Source organism: Anser anser (assembly GCF_964211835.1).
Source record: "Anser anser genome assembly, chromosome: 5".
Classification (NCBI taxonomy): Eukaryota; Metazoa; Chordata; class Aves; order Anseriformes; family Anatidae; genus Anser; species Anser anser.
In genome coordinates this window covers 27,941,898-27,968,299 of record NC_139725.1, presented here as the reverse complement: position 1 = coordinate 27,968,299, position 26,402 = coordinate 27,941,898, and the positions used below count along the sequence as shown (strand labels likewise).

Below are 26,402 nucleotides of genomic sequence, written 5' to 3'. Positions count from 1 at the left end.
AAGAAACTTGCTATTAGACATAAGATGGGCAAATCGGCAGGGAAGACATCATTCCAGCATAGCCTTTAGATATGTCTCACAAATTTCAGTCAGCTCTAATTGTTATTTAAAAGTAGATGTTTTCCAGCTATGAGTCTCTCTTCCATTTTGTTTGGATTGATCTTTAGCCAGTTTTCTCCAACTCATGCTCTCATTTTGGGCATGTCTGAAGATCAAAGGCTTTTTCTTTATCAGCTAGAGAGAGATGTTTCTCACCATACCCTCGAAGTCTCAAAGTTATTTCTCAGTCTTCCCGATAGTTTTGGGAAATAAAATTAGTTAATCAATGGAATATCCATTTAGTGAATTTGGTCATTGATAAAGTCCGTGGAGTTTCACATAAAGCAGACAATTCTGTTCAGCAGAGGCTAGGGTGGTGGAATAAGCTCACGGGAGAGGAATCACATATGCTCAAGCAAGTTCTCAGTGAATTATATGAATCTTTTCCTGATTAGGCCAGAAGGAAATATGACACCAGAAACACTTGAATTTGAGGTTCATAGCTGTACCTCCTCAACATCCTCATACAAAGAGAAAAAGAGAGGTGATAATTGGCAAGGCTGGCAATTTTTTGGGATGGCTTCTGAAGGATGGGTTAATCAGATACTCATTTGAGGTTATCTGTCCAATGATCTCCTGCTGACAGGCAGTAAAAATCATGGGTGCCAGGTACTTTTAAAGCAGAGCTCACTCTCTGAATGCCAAGCCTACAAGGCCTGTTATTTTGATGCAGCTTGCCTGGATATAGGAGGCCTGATTTGGAAATTGTTCCCTTTGATAGATGTTGTTTTCCCCTTCGGCTTCCTAGGAAAGTGAAGCACGTAATAAACATAATAAAGTCACAGCACTTAGAGGTAAGCTTTAAAACCAGTCCAAAAGAAATATTATTTATTATAAAATAATTCTGAACTGAAACCAGAATCATCTTCTTCAACAGATACATAATTGTAACCCATAGCATTTTCTTCTGACTGAACATCATATGAATTTTATATATTCACACTTATTTCACATACCTTTTGGGAAGTATAACAAGCCTGTTTTTAATATTTTAAACCCAAAGAAATCAGTAAGATATATATAATGGTCAGCTCTGATTAACTGCATCTGTCATTTCTGGAATGTTTTGGAAACTGAGATACACCCCAGATGTGGCAATGTTTTGTAAAATCTTGGAATGCCAGTGAGCATATCTATCACAGCATTGTTTAAAGTTGGAGACTTCTAAATCCTATCTCTATTTCATGTGCAGTATTTAGGCACTTGATTGTTTGGTATTTTTTCTGTGTGGAGTGACAGAGTTAGAATTCAATGTAAACTACAAAGATTGCAAAGGTTGACTCATTATATTTGCTCATTTGTATATACTATGCCCTCATTTGTTTTAAAACTCTCCTGTGCAAGCCAATTGTTTTGCATATTTTCCATACTTCATCCTCTGCTAATGAATTACAACCCTAAGAATCTCTCAGTTAGTGAGTTCTTATTCTTTAGAGGTAATTAAATACCTCATTAAGTGTATAAGTATAAAGATAATGAATATCCCTTCAGATCCCTCTCTTACATTTTGTAACCATGTCATAGCCATTACATAGGCCAATCTTTAACTATCAAAAAATTGTCTTAAACTTGTATCTGATGGATTTTGAGCCAAAAATATAAGATGCCTAATCATTTTGGAGTTTTCTTATCAGTATAGACTGCTTGTTTTTATTTGTAACTGTGAAAAATGCCTTTTCATTGTACAATTGCAATGCTTACAATAAGGGGCTGCTTACTGCTTTTCACAAGAAAATGAAAGCATTGAAAAGATGTGACTGCTTAACTTCTAGCCAAAGTTGATTTTCTTTTTGTATGCCAAATTTTGTTGGACAAATTTCTTTCCTCAGAGTGAACAAATGTATTGAAAGAATCATCAAAGATATTTCTTCTGAGCTCAGTCACCCATGGCCAAAAGTATACAGCTTGTTACTGATGCAGTTTTTGCAGAGAATGCATTCTGGAAGGTTCAAGATGGCCTCCAGTTGATTAGGTCAGGCTGTGGCTGAGGAGTATTTCATTCCTCATTTATGGTATTTTCCTACACAGCAGCATTAGTAAAACATTCTGTGCTTTTATTTATCTAAGATACTTTCTCATCTGCATCAGCATGATTACTGAGCCTTGATTATTCTGTCACCTGATATACAACATAACAATATGAACAGAGAGGTATAATTTCTCTGAATTCTGAAAGCTGGAAGAACCTTGAAGACAGACTGGAGATGCTCATAGGGGATCTGATTCAGGAAATCATTTGAGCATTAGCTTTAAGACTGTGTGTGAGTAGATTGACTTTAATAGAACTCAAGTGTGAGTCATGTTCAGTCTCTGCTTTCTTGCCATAGTCAGTATAGAGGGATGTAAAGCATATACTTAAAACATATACCAAAGTGCTGTGCTGAGGTTGTGGTGTTCAGATTCTCATTCAGACATAGGTGATTTTTTTCTGTGATTTTTGCTGTTCTGCTGTTCATATGTCCATACAATTTACATGAACATTTCAAAGTTTTGCATAGAAGATTTACATGTTCCATCAGGTAACGTATGGTTACCTGACAACAAGCATATCCTCATCTTATTTCCTGTAAGAAATGTGATATGCTCATTGCATAAGTATCAAACCAATGATGGATATAAAATGAGACAGTGTGATATTTAAAATCAATATATGATAGTAACTGGAAATGATAACTTCTAAATGGTGATGAGAAAGCATGAATTTCTTGCAGGACTTTCAGCACTGGGGAGATTCTTTATAAATACTTCAGTAATTAGGGAAATAATTTCTTCTTATAACTGATCCCACAGATAGAAAAGATGTTGAAAAGTCTTTGGTGCAATTTGGGTGGCAAGAAGCATTCCTCCATCCCTAGGATGTATATGGTATACAGAGGAAATATAAAAATTCCTCATGGAGGATTCTCGCTGTGAATTTGTCTGCTAAAAAGTGAACAAAAGTGTAGCAATGGCATCTCTCCCTAGAAAATTCCTTTTGCATTATCCCTGCCCCTCTCATTCAGCTTGATGGCTTGGACAGGGGAATGGATGGGGATTTATATCCAGGTGTTAGAAATTGGGCAGAGGGAATAGTTCATTAGATTGTGTCAGCTGTTCTAAACCATTAATGAGTGTCCAGTCTGACCCACTGAAAAAGTGGCTCAGAAGACTGAACTGACAAGTCCACCCCCCCAACGTGAAAGGTTCAACAACCAAACCATTACTCCCTGTTGCCAATCTTTACCCTTCCCTGAAAAAAACAAACAAACAAACAAAACCAAAAAAACCAGCATACTACATTCTGGGCCTTATTTGTGTGAAAGGGTGATGGCAGGAACTGACAGAACTGGTACTGACAGACATGCAAAATACAAAGTGCTTGTCAAAACAACATTTGACACATTGCTAGGTTCTATAAACCCTTTGTGGTGAGAACTAGGAACGAGCTGGAGCACCACACATTTCTTTGTTTGTAAGTGATCTGATAGGGTTAGGAAATATATTGGTAATACTGGAATGGAAGCAGGTAGCAGCTTGATTTTGTAAACACTGTAAGTCACAAAGCATTTGTGAGCAATCAGTACCAGCCAGAAAGTAGTCACCTTAATAAATGACACTGAAGAATTTGAGATGCAAATGCAGATGCTGTAACTAAAACTAGAATGACTCTAAAATGGCTGAACTCTCAGAGTGCTCCTTAAATCGTATCTGTAGGTAAAACAGAAATTACAATTAGGTCCAGCCTCAAAAATTCAGCTTATAAGAATGACATTGCAAGAATATATATATTTTTCCTCCAGGTTATGGAATTCTGTTGAATATAAATTGCTGAAAAATTATCCACTCCTCCCTCACGTGCTGTTTTGGTCACCTCGATTCTAATAGGTGGTGGCTGTGTTCCGGGGATACAAAACATTCAGGAGAAAGATCTCCGGCATATTATGGGCTGTTATCTGCAATCATCAGTTCCCCAGTTCCATTTTCATCAGTGTTAAGAAAGAACCAGTTTGTTTTTTTTTTCATTGTGATGAAAAATTACAGGGAGCATTTTAGGATTTAAATTTATTAGGAAATGTTTAGGGTAACCACCAAAGGTGGGGAGAGGGAGAGTTCAAGGAGGATCAGGTGTGGGAGACTAAAGGGAAAAGGGGATAAAGCCATGCATAAACTGGCATCTGGTCAGTATGCTTGTCTGGCCGTGCCCTGCACCTGATCAGAGTAATTTGTCCCATTTTATTGAGCTCCATTTCTAACCCTTTTGTAGGTGAGGTTCCCTCTAATCTTTGTTCTCTACATTTGTATGGAGATTTGAATGCAGCAGCTGGAGTGGGAAGCAAGGGTCACTGGGGCCTGTGCAGCTAGGGTGCCAGAAACTGGAGTGAGTGCTCATGTCAACATCTGGTTGCTGGTCACTTATCAGGGCAGACTAATCAGTGAGTAGGTGAAGTGGTTTGCGGGCTGGGTGTGCATGCATGGGGCATGTTTCTGTGAGTGAGACAATCTGAGGAGCTGGCTTCTGAAGGGACCAGGGGATCCAGGCTAAGTGCTGAAGAGATCACAGGGTCTGGAGGTCGGCAGGGAGACCCGTGGTGTGTACCCCTGTGTGTGTGTGAAGGGTTTGTGTGTGTGAGTGTGAGTGAGAGGTCTGTACCAGCAGCTGGAGTGGGGCTGCAGCCTTGAGGACTCTCAAATGCATGCACAGCAATGGGAGGTACCGAGGATCCAGGGGCAGCTCTGGACAGGCTGGGTGTCTGAGGACAGCTGCTGGAGGGATCCACATTGCTCAAATCTCTGTATTTCCCAGTAAGGGACCATCAGTCCTCATCAGCCAGAGCGTGGCACCGGATGAGGCTGTTATGCTGTTTGTGTTTGCTCTGTCTGTTTCTGTGGTGTTGATCTGTGCAGCTGGCCATGTGTATATGTATATGTCTGTTGTATAAGCATTTGTGTCTGCCTACTGGGAGCACATGCACATCCTCATTGCTGGTTGGCCTGGGGGCTTGAAGCTGTGGCAGCATCACCTCTATTAGACTGTCAGGTTTGTCCACTACCTAACATTTACCACCACTAGCTGCTACCAGAACACATCAAATAGGGTGACTTTTCACAGAATCACAGAATGGCTGAGGTTGGAAGGGACCTCTGAAGATCATCTAGTCCACCCCCCCTGCCAAGCAGGATTACCTAGACCACCTTGCACAGGATGGCATCCAGGTGGGTTTTAAATATCTCCAGAGAAGGAGACTCCACAAGCTCTCAGGGCAACCTGTTCAGTGCTCTGTCACCCTCACAGTAAAGAAGTGCCCTCTTTTCTTCTGACCCAGTACAGCAACTCTGTACAGACAATCTTAACAGCCATGCCTAGCAAAAAAAAAAAAAAATTAAATTAAAAATAATGTAATAAATTCCTGCTAAATTCCCTTTACTTCATATTTTCCTTATCTGATTCTCTACTTTATCCTCCCTACATGAAGTCATCTATTGTCTTTGTACCAACCAGCCTTACCTTTAGACCTTCATCTTGTATGACTTTGTAGCTTTACTGCTTTTATACTCTTTCAATCCACCTGAGGGAATAAAAAACATCATAAATTTAATAGTTCTACTGAACAATGAAAGAACAAATAAAGAATAATCCAATGAACAAAATGAAAACTAGTGCAAATTATGGCTGAACTTGATCCATAGCCAAGATGATGTGAAGTGTGAATTACTATTTTGTCATTTTTCTCTACTTTCTACAACAAATCACAATGAAAAAAAAAAAAAAGAGATAGGAAGATGGCATGCAGCTATTTACATTTGAGTTCACTGTTCTTAATACCAAGTAATGTTATAGTATGGTGTACCCATGAACATGAAAAACAAACAAACAAACAAAAAAAAAACAATTCCATATATGTTCTAAGAAGTTACTGTACTACCCACTTAGCTTTTTTTTTTTTAAGCTTTAGAAGTTTTTAAAAATAATCTCTTCCATAACATTTATCCTTGTATGAAAAAATAACTTTCATAACAGCCACCACAGATATATTGTGGAATTAAATGGAGAATTTAGGGAAAATGTTCCAGCTAGGAAAGAAAGTATTATAACCAGTTAAAATTGTGATGAGACTGTAGCTTAATAGATACTAGTTAGCAGAAAATAAATCTCAAGCACCATATTCTGGAGCTAGCAACCCCAGAATGGTCTGTCCCCTACAAGTGTCTGCAGAAGGGATCTTACAACAACAGTTGAGTTCTAGCAAAACTTTTGTACCCCCAAACCCAAAGATTTCACCATCCTGATTCAGAGAATATTTTCTCTTTGCTACTTCAAGAACCAAGTGAGGTTTCTCATGCAGCTACTTACTTGCATGCTGTTAGGTAGAGATCAGAGAAGATCAGAGTCTGAACTTATATGACTTCAGGTTAGAAAGGAGTATGAAATTTCTTAGAAGCAGCCAAATGTCTTTTGTTTTGTTTGACAGAGCTACACATATTCAAAGACACTGCAGTAGCTTAGGGCTGTGTATTTGTTATTTCCCTTCTGAATAAGCTGCACACAATTTAACTGCCTAAGCATTTACATATTTTCTGAGACTTCCTCATTGCAAGAGAGAAACGTCTGTCTTCATAACTGTCAAAACACGCTACTCTTTAATCTGGCATAATATTTACATCTCTGGTACTGTGTGTCAGGAATTCAGGCTCAGGTAGTAGATGGTATCAAATTTTAGTAAGTGATAATGACACTAAGGAAACATTGCCAGGAGAAACATCTGAACTATGCAAGTTAAAAATTGACATTCAAGCACTGATTTAAGGTGCTTTTGATTCTAATATTCCTTTGAAATGTCATTGAAATTCTTAGGTCTATTTGTACTAGGCATTGCCTTTCTTAATGAGGTGCAGCGTTGTCTCATCTCTGAAGTTCAACTGAAGAGCACTACATATAAATCATCCCCAGCAAATCCTTTTCAAATCCCCTTTTTTTTTTTTTTCCTAGCAAACATACATGGCAAATGCCTGATGTTATTCAATTGATTCTGTAAACCTGAGATATTGAAATGAAAGTACTAGGGATTGAGACATTTTCTTAGCCAGTTATAATACAGATGCTGAGCTGACTAGTGAGAGGACCATTTTAGAGTATCTATTCCACCTGATTGATAAAAAACTTTCCAATTTAATTTAAACTAGCTATTCAGTCAAATTATTTTACATGAAGCATTATGCAGCAGAGAACTCCTATTCTACCCATATCGTGACTTCTTGATGTGACTCCACATTTCTGTAACTGTCCTTGGCAACTTTTTTATCCTAAGCCACTAAAGATCTGAAACTATATTGCTGCCTAATCCCAGGTGCCCAAATCCATACTGAGCCCATGGAGTGCCCACCTAAAGTCTGTGAGTGTCCAAATCCCCTGAGCATGCTGAAAGCTCGGGGGCAGCATGTGCCTGTGACATGCCTGTCACTGATATTTGGAGTGTCTGTTAGGCCTGCATATTAAAAAAAACGGTTGATGGTACTTTTTTTTTTTTTTTTGGTGGTGCCATTCAGATTTTATTGCCTTATATTTAGTGAAATTATGGTATGAAGAAAATTAATCAAGAAACAAAAGCAAAAATACTATTAGTGTATGTGGCAATGATACAGTAGACTAATTAGCCTTCAAAGACATTTTGTCCCATTTTCAGATTATATTCTCATTATGACTGACAAATACTGCTTTTGTTACATGTTTGTTTGGGGCAGTATCTGTTAGAAAATACATGCTCTCATACTGAACTAAATGCAATTATGGGTTAGTGGTACAGTTGAAATATATTATTGAATGTATTTCTTTAAAAAATAAAGGTAAAAAAAGTAGTTATTAGCTTACAATTAAGGAAAAAAAAAGCTCAGTCTGGAGCTCACTCTGCTCTAAATGAATAGAATATATTGGGAGGAATGATCAGAAATATCCAACTAAAAATCTGTTTGTTTAACTTCGTATGGAACAAAAAACTGATTTTGCCAAAATCTCTGTCATTATTAAGAAAAACCAAATGATTTTATTTACATATAATAACTATATGACCACATACAGAATAAAGAAAAATGAATGGTACTCTGCAAAAACTTGCGTACTGTTATTTTCATTTACAGTCAGTATGTTCACAGTCAACTGCTCTATGCAGCATTAAAATAAAAATGTTGAGATTAATTTATAGCAATGTGAATATCGTCTCTATAATAGAACAGAAAATTCATTTTTTGCTCTGCTCATAGCTCCAGATGGCATGCAGATTCAGAAAAGAGATAGGTAATGATTACCTTCAGGAGATGAGATGAACAGAAAGACAGGTTAGTTTGACAAGTTTATTGTACTCTGTTTCTTTTGTCTAACAGGATTCTTTACTTTATTGCTTTTCTTCCTAGAAAATCTACAGTAATATTAGAGAAGTGCTGATAGTGTAAATACACTACTGTGAGCCACCTGTAGGTAATCCTGATGTGACCTGTTTCTCACAGGTATCAGATTCTCTAATTACCCTAAAAAATTTCAGCTCAGGTGTCTTGTACTTGCAACTATCATTCTTTCTTTTGTTTGTTCACTCATTCATCTCTCATTTTCTTCTTCCTTCCCAGTAAATATACGAGTCTGGACAGAATTTTAGCAAGAAAATAAATTATTTGAAAAAAAGCTAAATACACTTTGTAATAAATCTATAGCAGTGCATGAGTTTGTCAACTGTTGGTATCACTTATTTAGCTGCATGCAAGGGAAAAATTGAAATTTGGAGAGGAAGCAGCCCACAAAATACCAATCTACGAGAGTAATTAAAAAGGAGTAATAAATTCACGGTTGCTTACAGCATTTTTACCTTCTGCTGAATTATTTTAGTAGATCAGAAGGAAGACTCAAGTAAATGCATAAAAAAGCTATGAGTGTAAGTCACAAGGCAAGTGAAAAAGTCTACCAGATTGAGTCTGGCAAATGCCATTCAGAACTGAAAACCTTCACTATATCATACTTGCAAGTTTTTCTTTCTGAAATGAGTTAAAAGCTTCATTATGCCTCCTGTCAGGCAGCTTACTGAATCTGAAAATCATTGTCAAGATTGATATCATCTTCCAGGAAAATCTTGAAGAAGTCAATGGGTATGAAACAGAATTAGGATTACCAGATGGTACTCAAAATCAACTTCAGCAAATGTCTCACTTTATTGATAACCCTAATTGTTTCTACAGTTTTCCTGTTGATAAATTGAAAATCTTCCTCCCATTCCAGAACTGTGGATAAGGTACATTGGACAACTTTATTCAACTTCTTCATTTGAATAACAGAATTTGCAGATCTTCTGCTCTTAAACTTCCTGCCAAGTCAGAACACTCTCTGAAATATTAACAAGCCCAACACTTACAGCTGCAGTCTGGGTGATAGCTTTGGGTTTAAAGTCACCACTAGCTTGTGAATCTGCATCACAGTGGTTGGTAACCAGCAATACAACAGATTGTATTCAGGTGTTAGTATCATTTTCACTAATTCTTTCTGGCATTTTATGAACCTGCTGGTGTCGTCAAAATCTGGCCTAGCCTGAGTTGTAGAGAACAAATTCTTTTGGAAAACTGTTTGTACTCTGGCATTGTCAGTCCCAGTTCATCACCATGAGCTTATCTTTTGTTTTGGAGACCTGGCAGACATTCTGTTCTTATGTTAGTTTAGGTAAAGTTGCATTAAATAAATGGAGGGTCACTGGAAAATTTGGGCAGTTGTTCCTGACTTGAACTTCTGTGCTCTCTCACATTTGGAAAGAGTCAAAATCAAAAAACTCAAAATATATCAAAAACCTTCATAAACATTTGGTAATAGATATTCACTGATAATATTAAGCAATCAGTCACATCAAAGGAAAAGCTGATAGACTAAAGACTCTGCTTGTTGACGCTGTCCTCTTCCATTGCTTAGTAGAAATTTCTAGCCTAATCTTTTCGAGAGTTCTTACTTCCTCTTGAACAGTTCCACCAGATGATTTGAATTCAGACACTCCAAAGGATTTCATTCTTGAGGGTCAATGATCCTGCATCTTTCAGATACATTATGCTTTTTTATTATTTTTAAATGTACATAGACTTTTTTGTTTGTTTGTTTTGTTTTACAATAGCTGAAATGGACATGTAATGAAATTTTACTGGGCCATTTTTCTCAGAGAACTTTGAAAAAGAGTTAAAAGAGTTAAAAAGAGTTAAAGAGAATTAAACATTATTTTCCTTATTTTTTTAACTGTCGGTATTTTGGAAGAGAACCTATCAGAACCATGCAGCTGAGCCCTCACACACACTATTGGGGAAATTAATCATCTGCCTGCTGTAAAATATAGCCTAAGCTGTGATAATTACTAACTATGTCAGAAAAGCCACTCTTTAATCAAAGGCATGATCTAGCATGTAACATTATAAAGAGCAATTGATACACTTTGAGACCAAAACTCACTGAATTTGTAGGTTTTCCTTTTATGGTAGAAATGAATGGTCATATATTTTTCCTTTTTCAAGAAAAGCTAAAGGGTTTAAGCCAACAAAAAAATATTTCCACACTGAACTGGTTTGTGGATATCTTTCCAGAAGCTTTTGATTTAACACTGTTAAACTCATTACCTTTTTTTTTTTTTTTTCTATGGTGGATCAAAACCAGGATCTCCAAAAATATTACTACCGTTCTCGGATTGCCTACTGACTGTATGAAAGAATCAGTTTGAGGTAAACGCCTCCTAGGTATCACAGCCAGTTTGGACACTGGCCGAGCCACATGCCCTTTGGTATCTTCTTAAATGCAGAAGCCAAATTTGCAATTTGCTCTGAAAATATGTCTGGGACTTAAATATTTTCAGAGCTGCTTAGAATGTCAACTTTTGGCGTGTTTACTCTCCAGCTGTGAGACACAGCATAACACGTCAAGTGATAAAAATGGTGAATGAATTAGACAAGTCACTTTAGTCACTAAGTAGACTTACAGACAACTTCTGACAAGGTAAGATTATGGATCTTGTTATTTTTTTTAATCCCACTGCTGCAAACAAACTCCTTTTGAAATCCTTTTTTTTTTTTTTTTGATTGCTTTAGGCTTTATACATGACTGTGTCTTTCTTTGCCATTTTACTGATTTAAGGTTTGAATCATTTGGTTTAATTCTAAGTCATAATTTACCAGCAGTAGCCTTGCTGTCCTCAATTTTAGTAATTTCCATCACACACTGGTAAAACTTGAGGCATCCAAAAATATATTGACTCACAGTCTAGGTATTTGGTAAATGATCTGCATCTTTCCTTTCAGTTTTTCATTGCCTAGGTATGTGTGACCATTCTTCACATAGCTGTCATTATGCAACAATAAAAACTTCTTTAAAACTTACAAACAAAAAGCCAAATGAGAATGATCAGATGAACAAAGTAGTTGGAAAGAAAAGTGTCTATGTGAAATTTTCCTCTGTAAAATTTGCATTTGTTCTAATGGCTCCATTTTATAATGATCATGAACAAATCGTCCCTTCTCTGTAAAGACAAGTGTGTAGTGTAGCAGCAGTGTGCACCCCTGTAACCCCTATTCTTAGCAAAATGAGCTTTGCAGTTCTTTCACACTGTGTGTTCAGCTTGCTCATCTGTGTAAACTTCAATATTCATGCCAAGATTAAAGAGTGAGTGTCTTTGAAGGAGATCAGTTGTTTAGAAACACAGAATATGTCCTAGTAAGTCACTGAATTATAAGGTAAATTAAAACAGTTGGGTTGGTGCAATGCATTGTGGGTTCTGTCAAATTTACTGCTGTCACAGAGAGTTGTCATGACACATAAGAAAATACGACAGAAGGAGTTTGACTCTTCTGATAGAACTGGTGGAAACTTAAACGTGAATTAATTACAGTACAAATTATGAATATTCTATCCAGAAGTTAAATGTAGAATAATAATCACATGCTATCAGATGTTTTAATGAGTTGCTTTTGTTGGTCTTACTTAAACAGATGGAATGGTCCATATTTAAAATTTTTAGAAGTTACTTTGGGCTTCTAAACTGGTAATACCTCTCCAATTATATCTTAACATTGCTAATTAATAATAATCAAACTGAACACTTAAACTTGGCTAAAAAGCAATTTTAAAATGTTTACTTTTACCAATTGCTATAGACAATTGTGTTGTCTGCAGCTGGCATTTATCCTAGCTAGCTTGAGTGACTTTTGATGGGAGTCTATTCCACGTTGCTTCTTTTAGACAGCGGAGATGCAGAGGCAACTTCAGAAGGGATTTATCCCATTCCAAAATAAGTTTTGAAGAAAAGTGTGATGAATCATACACTGAAGATGGGTATCTTGTTCTACTGACTGTTGAAAAACCCTAGACTGAGAGTAAGCTAGTAAACGTAAAATAAAAGGCATCTGATCCATTTGAGCCATCTAATCCCACTTAGCAGCAGAAAGAGAGATGCACATCTAGAGAGCATTTACCACACTAGATACTAGTGTGTACTAGTACTAGATACCACTTTTAGATACTATCTTAGAAGATTCTTTTCATTTTCTCTCTTTATTTACTTTCAAGTCTAGTTAGCTATTGTAAAATAGATGCCTAACTGTGAGATGGTTAAATTAGGTGAGATGAATCAGACCTTGAGCTGCATTCTGAAGTCATTAAATGAGGCACAGTTAAAAATGGAAGTAGAATTTGGCTCTCCTAGATCATTAGCATAGGCTTCTGTTTTTAATCTGCAAGATTATTAGGTGACTGTTTTTCTTTGTAAGCCTGCAAGGAATTACACTTATTACAAAAGGCAACCAAATCAAGATGTATGTTATTCTCTTCCCACAGGCATGAGGAGTAGGGTTTTGATTTTCAGTGATTTAAATGCAGTGGTAGGTTAATCCACAGGCGTTCAGGTTCTAACCACAAAGATTTCCTTGTGTGAATCTGAACTGGCATGTGTCAGTACGCAATGGTATGGGCCACGTAGCCAAGAACAGCTTGTGCCCTGGTGACCAGTCCTGGAATGTGAATAGAAAAATGGTAGAATGGCAATTATCCGAGGCAATATTACACTGCCTCTCTGCACAAACAGTCTCCTGGAATGACACTTCCATGAATAGTAAAGACAGATTCAGGCCGTCTACAGGCTTAGGTGGCCTTTTCCCAGTACGGTCATCCTGACGTCCCATCTGCTAGATCATTAAAAAATCATAAAGAGCAACCTGTAGGCCTTCTGACTTCCCTGGTTGATTTTTGTTACCTTGCTACACTTTCTTTACCTGAAAAAGAGAAAGACAAAATTTTCAAGATTTTAGAGTAGTGATAACCAAAGGATTTTGCTCTGAAGTACTTTAATAGTGGCTTTAGTTGGTTTTAAAAGAATTTTCTAGACAATCTTTTTTCTTTTTGATTCATTCACCACAGCTTTAGACATGTACCGTATCCTCAAAAAAATCCACCCCCCGCCCCCCCTTTGTTGCAGTAGATAACAGAAAATCATGTATGGAGTAAGAAGGACCCCATATTAGAGATCATTTGTGAAGTCTGCTTTTATTTGCTAGCTAGAATTGTCTGAACCTCTTCAACTTTCCTGAAAAGGGAGAAGTCTTCAGACTAGAGGCTAATCCAGGATTGACACCAGATCTTTAGTGAGTACACTGTGATTCAAGGAATCCTCATGTGTCTATGATTCATGCCACATTTACCCTGTGCTCCTCTGTAATCCCTAAATCCTCATTTTGCTGAGGAAGGTATACTACTTTTGTAGTCAGAGAATTACTCAAAATAGTAATAAGAGAGATGTCCTTTCCTCTTGACGTTGATTAAAAACTTATATGTGTTAATTCTGAAAGCTCTGTAACAGTCAAAAATATTTGATGATTTCTTCAAGTTCATTGGGAATTTAAAATTTATGCAAAATTAATTTTATAGAATGTATGTAAATTAATCAATATTAATTAGCATTACTTGATAATATATTACATATTAATGTAAAATTATTTAATAAATTATTTATTAATGTACACATTCACATCAAAGTGCATAATGAATATTTAGAATAGTATTTGTAATCTCACAAGATTAATTATAATATAGTGCCATTTTGGATAAGGACACTATATAGTTTTTATGTCATGCTAGGGTTAGTTATTTTTTCGGATGAATTCTCAACAAAAGGTTTTTCAAAAAATGACAAAAAAAATGTCAAAAGTGGTGACAAAATCTGACTTGTGTTACAGGTTACATTTGTCTTAAGTTACTGTCTTCCAAAATTACCTTTCCCAGCTAAAAGAAACAGCTTCTCTACACTGCTATTTTATGTTTGATTTACAAGATGTTGCATCTTTATTCAAGAAACTAATCTTCCTGTCTTCTTGGAAAGATAATATTCTTGCAGCCCGTTGTGCTACATATCAAGATGCCAAACACAGCCTTCATATGGAATGGCTGATAGCTTTACTACTGTTTACAAAGCTGAATCAATTTTTTTTTTTTTAATTTGATATTCAGGGAGTACATGCAGCGTTCCAGGAGCTGAGGGAATCATAAAATTTTCTCTTTCCATACACATACTTCACAATCACAACATCTCCATGAAACAGGTCATTTTCCTTTCAAAAAATAAAATCCAAACTGGATTGTAAAATTGTTTGCAATAAAACTTAAATTACTAACAAATCTTCTTAAAAATATTCTGTGCTTGGAGAGAAACAGGCTATTATCAAATCTTTGCTTTGTAATATGCATCAGGGAAGGAGAACTGGAACCACAACTGGACACTGAGAACAGCAGGAGATTTCAGCATCTTTTCAAAGCAAATTTTGTGTTTACTTTCTGTTCAGTTTATATAACCTTTCTGCAACCATAAATTCAAAGAGACAGAAAAGTAAAAAACGCAATACTTGTATAAAGCAGCTGTTTGTATAGCTTTCAATAGTAGGAAACTATTGCTGTAGGTGTTTCAAAACTTCTAGGTCTTTTCTTTTTATGTATCTCATCAGGCTACATTTTCCAATGAAATCAGTGGTGAATGGTTATCTCCACATTCTGTATTTTAGTTTCATGAGTGCAGACGCTGGAATACTTGAGTGTTTACTCTGTGATTTCTTTATTTAACTAACATATTATGAGTTGATTTAGCATGCTTTATGTAGTCTCACAAAGCACAGTAAAAAAAAAAAAAATTAAAATACATACTGTAAGCAGATGTCAGAAAAAGAGAAATAAATAAATAACCCACCTTTCCTTATTTAGACCTTGAATCAGCTTTTCCACCTTCTTGAAGGTCTGACCCTCTTATTTTGAAGACTTTCTTAACAGCTTGCCTATTAAAAAATCATGGTATCAGTTAGTATGACTTAATCTTTTATTAGTCATTGTAAATCAATGAATAACTTGCTTTTTAATGAATTCACAACCTTTCTATTTCCTTTTTTTTTTTTTTCTTTTTTCCTCCTTTAGTCACTAAAGTTACTAGTACCTTCTTTCCCTCTTCAAGGAGACACTGACTTGGCATTTAGCTGCACAAACCTAGTCACTGAGCAAAACAAGCTAGTAACAGAGAAAACATGTCCAGTGTCATGATGGTTGATCACCAGTTATCAATAGACATCCAAATTCTAGTGCTGCTGGAACTGATAAAAAGCTTTTCTTAAGAACTGAAAACAATTAATTTTAGGTGGTGCCTTAGAGCTTTTTGTGGGAGATGTTATCTTGCTCAGTAGAAAATTAGATCAAAATTGAATTAATAAATGAATGTTCTCCATAGCTTTGTATGGTTACAGCATTCCATTTGTAAATATCAGAACAAATGCATCTTCTCAGAGCTTTTCATACATGGTACTAACCCATATGAAGATCAAAACCAATAGCAGTTTTATGAGTTTCCACATTTTTTATTGCCTCTGTGGCAATTAGAGCACAGTTTGCAGCTCTTTGACTTTCTCCATGGATTTTTGTACTTGCAGAAACAAAAGACAGTATTTTCAGAAGCGTCTCATTGCATGTGTCTGTGTTCATTTGGACTTAGTGGAGCCAAGTCCCATGCAACTATTCCTCACTCAGTACACATTATTATCATCTCTGCTTGTAGGATACATGCTCTGGAAACATTTTTCCAGATAAACATTAGAATTGATTTACCTTTTCCATTTCACATCACACTAACAGTCTTACTTACTCTGTTATTGAATAGTGTACTGTGTCTTTAGCAGCTGGTGATTTGTTAGCTTACAGAATAAATTCCATTTATTTCTGTTAATATCCAAGACCTTTTTTTTTTTTTTTTTTTCTTTTTCTACTGAGTTTATCCCATTTCTATTATTCCGATCCCAGCCGGTCATCTATTCTTCCTGTACCCGGCCTCCTCTGCATTTATGGTGGCTCCTTACCTGACGTCAGACTTTTTCTGCCAACATCACAGATATAATACTGTACTTAAACAGTCCTTAATGAACTGCTTTAAGAAACTACCTTGCCTTAGGTAGGTAGGTTCCTTGCCCTACTCCCCTCCTGCTCCCCCAACTTTTCTTTAATACTTTAGTAGTTCTTCACCTAGGTTAGAAGGTTGATGGTTAAATGTGTAATTGCATCAAATGCTCTTCTGAAATCTGAAATATTAAATGTAAACCTAAAGAGAGATGGTCTACGCAATTTATCTAGAAAATTAAATACACGTATTTCCATTTGAACTAATAGAAGTATAGTTGTATCCAGTAGCATACTGAAGAGAAAGGCTATATGGAAATATAAAGAGTCTATTTCATTTGTCTAGAAAATAATGGTAAAGAAAAGGTCTGTATTATGTCGGGCCTAGTCTACCTTTGTGAGTAAGTATTTCATTTTTTTCTGTCTTCTGCTTTCCTCACATATGGTTGGATAGTCTTTCTTTCAGGATCTGTAGCTTTGATTATGGTTGAGATTAAATACAATTTTTGCCTACAAGTCACAGACACTATAGTATCCAGTCCTATAAATATCAAAAAGTTTTAGAATTACTTGGTTTTATTCTGTGACTTTAAATAACTCCTGCGTACAGATAGTCTCTTTCTTCAAATTCTGAAAGTGCTGGAAACTTTATCAATGATTAATTTAAAACTGTGAAAAACACTGGTGATCAAGAACTATGCAATGAAGGAAGACATGAGTTGGTATACTTCTTTATCTGTAATTTCAATGAATCATCAGCTAGTGAAGTTACTAGGGATCATAACATATGAAATATGTTCAGAAAAGAGAATTTCTAGAGTTTAAATTCAAGTTTTAAAATTTTCATTGCCTTTTGTACTTAAGCCTTAAATTCTGCATTGAACCAGATATTAAACTTTTTGTTCCACATCCTAGCAGAATAAAACTTTTATTTCCTTATGCTCATAAATCTGCTGATGGTTGAGTGACTAAGATTTGCATTTTGAGTGTAGTCACCAACAGCATTTTAAAGTAAACAATCGCAATTTCTTGTGATTAATGATTAATGATAAGCCATTCCTGATAAAAGATGTTATGGCACATACTAGTACAACACTTTGAATCAGTCATAAGACAAATGGAATGATTCCTCAGTTCTGACTGGCTAACTCATAGGGTATTTGTTCTATGAAAATACCCTGTACATGAAAAACAAATTCATACCAGCAAACAAAAAGACAATTTGCAATTTGATTCTCTTCAGCTTATGATTTGTCTCCACTGGTCATCTCTGATAATGAAACTGTGGTGCTGTTTTTTTTTTTGTTTTTTTTTTTTTTTTTTTACAAGGAAGCTCAAGTCTCTGAAAGGAGAAACTGGGTCACTAGATATCTTTCTATGAAGATCAGTCAGTTTACAAAGAACTCAATGCAACACTAATTCCCATCTGGAAGTGAAGACATGCTGTTTGTAGCAATGCAATCTGGTATAGTGTTATCATGGACCATTTTCTAGTGCTTGAGGAATAAATAAATAAGTAAAGGCCTGATTTCCCAAAGAGTACAAGAAGTTCCCTATCAGACACCTAAGACAGTGGCCAGATTTCCCAGACTGCCCAGCATGCAGCAGTTTCTAGAGTGAGCAGCAAGAGCTAGTTGTTGAAAATCTGGCACCATCTACTCCAGAGCTGCATTTTTCCATTTTATCCAGGGTGGAATATCATATACACACAAATATGGTTACAACATCCCGGGTGTCAGGCACAATCATGTGATGGGCAGGGTATTTCATAGCTGCTCTTAAGCAATCAGCATTCAAAACTTTACATACTCACAGATCATTACTGTCTGAGACTTTGCTAAAGAAAGTCCAAGGACTATGGTTAGTGCTGAAGTAATTTCCTACATGGCAAATTTTGTGAGCAAATCCATCACCCGTGTACTGTTGGAATGCTGTGTGCTATCATAGGCCTTTTGTGTAAGGTGTGAAAGATAGACCCAAGTGATTGGCAAAGGCCCCAGGGTACTCTTTTTAACAACACAAATATTAACTCCCAAAACTGAGCCATACTCAAGTGTGGATAATAGTCACTTAAATATCTCCAGAGGGTTCAGTTAAAACAAGCATTTGTGTCTCTTTCCTTCTCCATACAACCTTCCAAAATACAGTATAGTCTGTCCATCTCCCCAGAGAAGTAGCTGGATTTCATTAGTGAGCAATATAGAAGCTCTGGAGAGCAATATAATGCTATACTGAATGTAGGTCACTATTAATCATTAATGTCCTATAGCTCTAAAAATGGTACAAACATCACATACCATCAGGTTGAGTTTACACGGATAACAATGACACTAGATATTCATTCCAATTTGTTAAAGTTGAATGTGTGTCTGGTTGTAGAAAATGCTTGGGTTCTGCCAGAATTTAAGTTTTCATTTTTTATCTCCACAGGGGAACATAAACCAGTGCTGATTTTTTTTCCAATGCTCAAGTTGTTAGATCCTAAATTTCCAGCTGCTCATACTGACACCTTTTCAGGGACTCTCTGTGAACAATTTAATCATTTTTTTCAGCAGAAAAACTGACTCCATTACAGTGCAGTGGCCCAGAGGACCAGCAGCAGCTGTTAAAATGCAATCACTGTTGAGCTCATATAAATTGTTATAAAAGTTCTTTCACTGTTTCTGTATTTAAACTTGCTAAAGTACATCCAGTAAATGCATCCAAATTCTCCTTTAGATGCTTGCTCCTACTAGGGTTATGAAAGAAGGTCTCTCTGTAGCAGTCTTTGTGTTGGTCTTTTATCCTTGGTAATGTTCCAGCTGCTCTGAAAATGGCAATTATTAATTCACTGTGGAAAAAAAAAAAAAGTACCACTTCTATCCTGATATTCTGATTCATTTTCTTCCAATTTCTAACCTGCTGTTTCTGGCAAAAGCCTTTTTGATAAAGTGAGGGCTGAGTACTTCTGAGGCAGGCTTTGACAAAATTAGGTGCCATATGTGACAAGTTTCAGTTGGTGTTTATTTAAACTAGGGGGTAGACCACAATGACTCCATTTGGTAGCTGAGGTCTAGATTGACAAAAGAGTATTTAGCTGCTTGGCTCCTCTCTAGGGAGTAACCCCCTCGGGAGTTAGGCACCTTATACCTTTGTGGACTTGAGTCTTTCATCCTGAGTTAATAGGATAAAGTGAGTCTCTTTGGAGCAGGCCAGTGCCTGCTCTAGCATCTCCCTCGTCTGACTGAAATCACAAAACAGGTATGTGCTTAAGAGGCTCCTGAAAGATGCAGGCTCAAACTTTGTTTTCCTCATCAGGCTTTACAGGGTGTGCGTGTGTGTCTGTGGAAACTGCAGTTACAGTATGGCCATGTGAATATGTTGCAAAAAAAGGCTGTGAATGTATAGGTAGTTAGCTACTTAAGAAAAAGGGGTTTTGTGAGAAGACCTACTCTAGGCTAAATTTGAAGTACTTTATGCTTCCCCTGCTGTGGAGGTGAGCTACCTGGATTTGCCTGGTATTTACCTGAGGCTAAGAAACACAGCTGGCTGGTTGCTCAAAAGCTGCTGTTGCACAGTAACCAGTTCATATACTCAGAAGAGAAATTGTCATCTATTCACCTGGAGTTTGACCAAACCCAACACCAAACTATTTTCACAGAAACTCCTGGGCTGCCTTCAAGTAGTACTCTGATGGTGATAAGGAAGATCCATTTGTCAGGCACCAACTTGGACTTCGAAAATCCTAACATCAGCACTCCATAACCATCCCCCAGTGATATCAGGCAATGCTTATCTCAGATCCTCAAATATATTTATATGTCACTGAATTTTGGGATCTACATGGGTTTTCAACTCTGAGCATAATGCCTCTGTGCCTGCTGGCAACTCTGTTGAATGGGTTATTAGTAAAATCCTGTGTTATAGGATTGGGATTAATGAGATCCTGTGCTAAAGGAGGACACTATGAATAGCTAAAATGGGTAATAAAGATTATTATTGAACCAAGGAGTGTTTAAAGGGAAAGCTTCCTTGTCAGTTAGAAACTCCCAAAGTGAATCCAACTGGAAAGAGCAAATCTGAAATACTCCAATTTTTCCTCCTTACTGTCTTTCATGGTTCAAGGACTTATGTTGTTTGAATTGTACCTCAATCTTCAATAAAGTGGTTTCTGAGATCCCACTTTTCATGACTTCCTTATTGTATTAATTGACTGTCGTGAATTGTGTCTGCTTCTGCTCAGCAAAGCTGTTCCATTGCCATCTTCTCATACTCTCTTAGTGCCTGTACACACTATGTACTATTTGTATGGTATATCATAGTTTTTTGTCTGCATGCAGGTAAAGGCAAACTTTTACATTGGTAATCCAAGGCTTGCTGTTATTCCCAGTGAGGTATAGGGCATTCCTTTATACAGCTTGGTTCAAAAACAATTGCATATTGGTCCTTCTGACACCTGGGAAGATTTGAGTTAACAGATCAAAGCTCAGAACTGATTTTGTTCTTCGTGGTTGTTTCACTCAGTCAGAAATAATTTGTAGAAGACCTTCAGGGCACCTTCGGCTAAGCATAGTTGCATCGACTGGAGAGATACGCATACTTCTTGTGAGTGTATTTGCACAGATTTGGAAGTATAAGGTATTTAGACTAGTGTTTTCTTGGAGGAATACCAGTGAACTACGTGGGTGTACACATTCCTGCATCCCTGGAGAGACATCTATGGGCTGTGAGCATAGTTAAAACAGAAACAACTCTTAATATTCTAAGCGGAAAACGAAAGAGAACCGTGTTGGAAATCCAGCATCAAGTATCCGTCTATTAGAACTGCATTTAATGGATAACCAGGAGGGGACAGGACAGGACAAGACAGAGCAGGATGTTTCGTTTCTTCTCTGTTGATTCTGATGACTGCTGGCTAATAACAATGAATATTCTCAGTAGAGAAAGAAAAAAATCGGTAATAATGTGTGTGACAGACACATTATTCCTATTTCAAAAATAGTAATACATTCATGGTCAAGTGAAGCGATTTCAGGACTTTCTCAGTTGATAAAATATAAACATACACCTGGAAGAGCTGGTGAGGAAAAGAAGAGAGTGACAGACACCACGGGCTTCAGCCAGTCACTATCCAGTAATGCACACAGTTGCCATTGACAAAAGGGAGCTATTATGTCAAGTTAGTTAAAGGAGAGACGTCATCTGCAAAACTCATCAGTTTCAAAGTTCTGGGGGGTGAGACAAAGAGGAGAGAAGAAAATTAATACATTTAAGGGATGGGGAAGCAATTTGTTATTGTGTAGCTACTTTTCACTCATTGAAAGGTATACCTTATAATGATTGCTATGTACCCTGAGCTTGGGCTGAATGATTAAAGACTCTGAAAGACTCTAAGGGTGAAATAATTAAACCTGTACCTTTTCCAATAGAAACAGTGCCCAAGAAGATAAAATGATGACTGTGATATAACAGCATTTCAGATTGAAAAAATGAATAATTATTTGAGAGTTACAACATCAGAAATCTATGAGGAGTCTGAGTAGTAGAAATCTTTGTATTTTTCACAGGACTTCCACAAATACGAAAATCCTTAAATTACTATTCTAGCACATTTGATGTACATCATGTTCATTCTAGAAACTTCTATTTCATTAGCAAAATAAAATATAACTAAAAAAAAAACATTTAGCTCTGTAGTCAGTGATGATTAGAAATAACTTCGTAGATATTTTAATTCTGACATTCCAGAGATGTTTACCTTTGTGAAGATAAGCAGAACATATACAAAAACCAAATGAACAACAATCCACATTCTGTCATTGAAATTAACTTTGCAGATGACTTGCTTCTGGGCTCTGAGACCAATTCTTTTTTTAGAGAACAGTCTGCAGAAACAGAAAATAAAGACAAAAACAGCCAGTTTACAACCTCAGGGACCAAATACCACACAGAAAGTAGTTTTGTGTTTTTTGTATTCACTTTTAAGTGCTTGCTTTAGTTATTAGAACAGCGCTTTTTTTTGTTCTCCTTCTCAAGAAGTCTACCTCAGCTCTGTAGTTTAAATTGATAGTTGAAATGTCTATAACTTCATTACAGTTATGGAGAATTCATACCAGAAGCCTTTTGCTTTGGACTATTTACCATATCTGCTGTATGTTTCTGTTTTATATAACCAATGCATAATGAAGTAAAAGCAGGATACTTTTGAAGCATCTGCGTTATCATTATCAGATGCTACTTTCCTCCATTTTATCCATCACTGTAATTTTTACACCTCAGTGCTGTTGTGCTTGAGGGCTAGGTAACCTGATTACCACTGGCATTAAGGCCCCTTCTATCAAGCTCACAGAAAAGTCTAACATAGCTACATAGTTTAACATAGTGTTATCAATATTTGGTTCAAGGTCCTTGGACCTTGGGAAAGTAATATTCAGAGGACCTAAATCTGCTCAATGTTCACCTGAATGTTCAGACATGTCAGGGAAAGACAGTCAGCAGAAGGAGAATGAATAAAAACGGGGATCATCAGAGTATCATAGCTCCAGCCATCTTCTGTGTGAGATAAAAGACTGAATCTCTGACTTTTGATCGTTATGCAAGCATCAACACTGTGATGATGTACAGCAGCTCTCAGGGTGGCATGCAGGCCAAAATTGTTCATGTACAGTACAATCTTGCTCGAATGATGTTGGGGCTGATTCAGTCCTGAGCCTGATGATTTTCCCCAGGGAAATGGAGGTGCCCCTCGCAGTACAGGTGAAGCCCAATGCTCCCTGCAGCCTCCAGCTGTGCACAGTGGCTGAGGCAAAATGAGGCAGCAGAGAGTACCTGGAGACCTTCTAAAATGACCCCAGTGTCACCTGTTTCGAACATCTGGGATCAGTTGGGAACTGAACTCAGGCTGAGTTTAAGCAGATTCTTGTGAGACTTGTTGACACTTCTAGGCACAAAATGTTTTGCTCTTTAACAGGTAAAGAAGTAACATTTTACTATGCAGGAAAAGTTAATTTAGACTCAGCCCAGAATACTGCTCCCTTGTCTAGACAAAAGCAAGGAGAGACAGGGTCAGTAGTGTTTTGTGTTGCACTTCTGCAGAAAAGAAGCAGAAAAAAAAAAAAAAAAAAGACAGAGTTGGTATGAAGATTTCTCAAATTCTAATAACACAGTACCCTTTAAAAGTGTCCCGAAGAATATAGTAATGATTGTCCTTTATTTATTTTTTTATTTTTTTATTTTTTTATTTCTTATTTTTAGTTTTATTTTTACTGACCACTTCAGGAAAGAGAATATAAGTTCTGGCTTTAGTTCCTCAGTGGCAGAAATACTACAACGTATAAAAACTGTGGAATTCAAAGTAGTCTGTCCTCAGGGACAGGACCATCTGCTCCCTTGCTTGGGCACAGTGTGTGCATACCAGCAGGCTCCGTTCCTCAATGGCCTTTGAATAATCCTTTCACTAAAATAACATAATAATGCTTTAGGTATTAATGGGCTGCTTTTGCCAGCTTCAGTAAATGAAAGAATGGAACTTGTTATGTTCCAAAACAAAACTGGATTTCTTTGAACTGCTGGCAATACTGAAAATAAGTGAAGTACATAGCAAGCATATATATCCAAAACCCATGCAAAGACTTTCTGAGACATGCTCAATTGCTTTTTAGGGTAACTTCTATCACACTGTTTTTTGCTTGAAGGATCCATGTTCTGCCTGGTTCTCTTGTTGGTGCCTCCCAACCTGCTCTGTACCCAGCATTGCAGAAATCCTGAAACTGCCCAAAGAGAGTGGCATTTCCAGACAATCACTGGTCTCGTGTTTGTGCTTCCCACCTTCCTTATTACTTGCTGTAGCCTTTTTCCATTTTTGTGTGCATGTCGGGGGGGGCACGCGTAAAATCCTTCAAGAATCTGGGGGATACCTGGTGAGTGCTGTGATGTGGAGATTGCGTTTGTAAGGGCCAGTTGCCACAAACGTACCAAATGAGAGTATCGCAGTTGGTACTGGCCTAGCTCTAGCTAACCCCTAGAGTTTTCGGCCTTTTAATGATATTATTTCCGGTGGAAACATAAACCATGCTTAGAGAATTTAAGCCTCCTGAAAATAGACCTTTTTTTTTTACTTCATCTTTAGACTCTCAGGAATAGTCCTCAACCACAAACTGATAATTGTGGGGCTACGTATAGCAAGACTGTAAAAAAAAAAGATACATCATTACAGAAATGCTGTATCTGTCATAAATATATATGTGTGACAAGGATTTTAGAGAAGTGTAATATATTTTACGAGATCCACTCGTACTGTAAAGAAAACACAAATACTAAGAGCATACAAGCCTCCCTTCCAGTCAACAGGAGAAGGAGCAGACTTGAAATCAAGTGCAAGCTGAGAATAATTGCTCTGAATTTAATTTAATTATGGTGCTAATCAATTAGAAAAGTGTTAGGTGTTATTTGTGGGTAAAATGAGGTACTAATTACAGGGAATTGCTAAAGTTGCTACTCATTAGGGGATAAACAGAAAGAAAAGTTACTGCCTGTGGAAATATGAGAGTTTACATCATAATCACTCTCAGTGTCTGTGGAACTTCCTTGATAAAATTTCTGCAGATTTGGTCTAATACTTTTTTCCTCTAGACAGCATAGGAGAAAATCACGAATGTTTCATTCACTGGGAAGAGTTAAAAGTGAAGTGCTTTATGGATACAGTTAAGGTTTATCCAGAATCTTATGTGTCAATACACGTTGCTTAGGGTCAAGTTAATAACTTCTGTAAATTCACCGTTTTCTTTTTCTTCTGCACTATGGCTTAAAATTTACACATTCTCTTCTTTTCCTGGTGGCCTTTTTCATATAAGGGGGAACAGCAAACCACAGACAATTCTGAAACACTGAACCTGAATCAGAATTCTTATGTACAGGTCTGAATTATTAATTAAAGTTCATTTTTAAACAAAGCATTAATAACCAGACATAGTGAGCTGTAGAATAAGAATCCCTTGCTCTGATTTATGCACCTTCTATTAAGGTATTATTAAGTTATATTTTTTTCCCAGATTATCATACACTGGAGTTACTTTTTTTTTCTTCAGTAAACTAAAACTGTACTTTTGCTTTTCAAGATTCTCACCATGGGACCATTTTTTTCTGTAATTTTGTAATTTGGCAGCACAAAACCTCTGAGTAGGAGGTTTGGACTTGCTTTCAAGATAACTGAGGTACTCTTTTTCTTTCCTTTTGTTAAATTTTTGGTATTTTTGCTAAGCTATTTGATGAGAATGTGGGGACCTACAAGAATAATTTTTCTCATGGAAGTGGGAGCACTTCTTTTCTCTGCTATACATGGGGGTGGGAAGGGGAGAAAAAATTTTCTTTGAAAAAATAAACAACAAATAAATGAACTTATAAAGTTTTCCAAAACTCATATCCTTGAAAAGGATACTTTTATACAATTATTTCCAAACACTTCTTATTTTCATACAGCTCTGTTCAGACATTCCTAGTAGCGAGTAAAACTCTCTAATAATTATGAAATTTGCCATATGACACCCACACCTATGAAATAAACACTAAATTGGGGTAGGATAGGGTACAGCAGTTCTGACATAATTTTGTGATTCTTTTAACCCATGCATTAAAAAATTTTACCAAAACAAGGAAGTAAAAATTCACAATAATATATTCATGTAGGTGAATGTGTCTAGTCATTAGATACCCTTCTTTTTGATATTAGATCAGAGTTTAGTTGCCACAGTACTTGTCTTCCACTCCATTCCTTGCCAACGAGCTGCTCACGTGTCCTCAGAGATCTCATCTCTAATTTTTCTCACCTGTAAAAGGCCTGTCATGGAAGTAAAAGTGGGGTCAAATATTTTCTAAATTGTACTGGAACTTTCTATAGGAAGTTAAGTATATGAAAGATAAGTCTGAAGTAATA

At 36.7% G+C, this 26,402-nt stretch overlaps 1 long non-coding RNA gene across 1 annotated transcript in view; it reads left to right on the top strand.

Annotated features, from left to right (window-relative positions):
• Positions 1-21,051, top strand: part of LOC310900818 — a 149,339-nt gene extending 128,288 nt beyond the window's left edge. Inside the window, exon 4 of the long non-coding RNA XR_014585406.1 lies at positions 20,133-21,051. This is a non-coding gene — a long non-coding RNA (uncharacterized lncRNA). The remainder of the gene's footprint in view (positions 1-20,132) is intronic.
• The last annotated feature ends 5,351 nt before the right edge of the window (positions 21,052-26,402 follow it).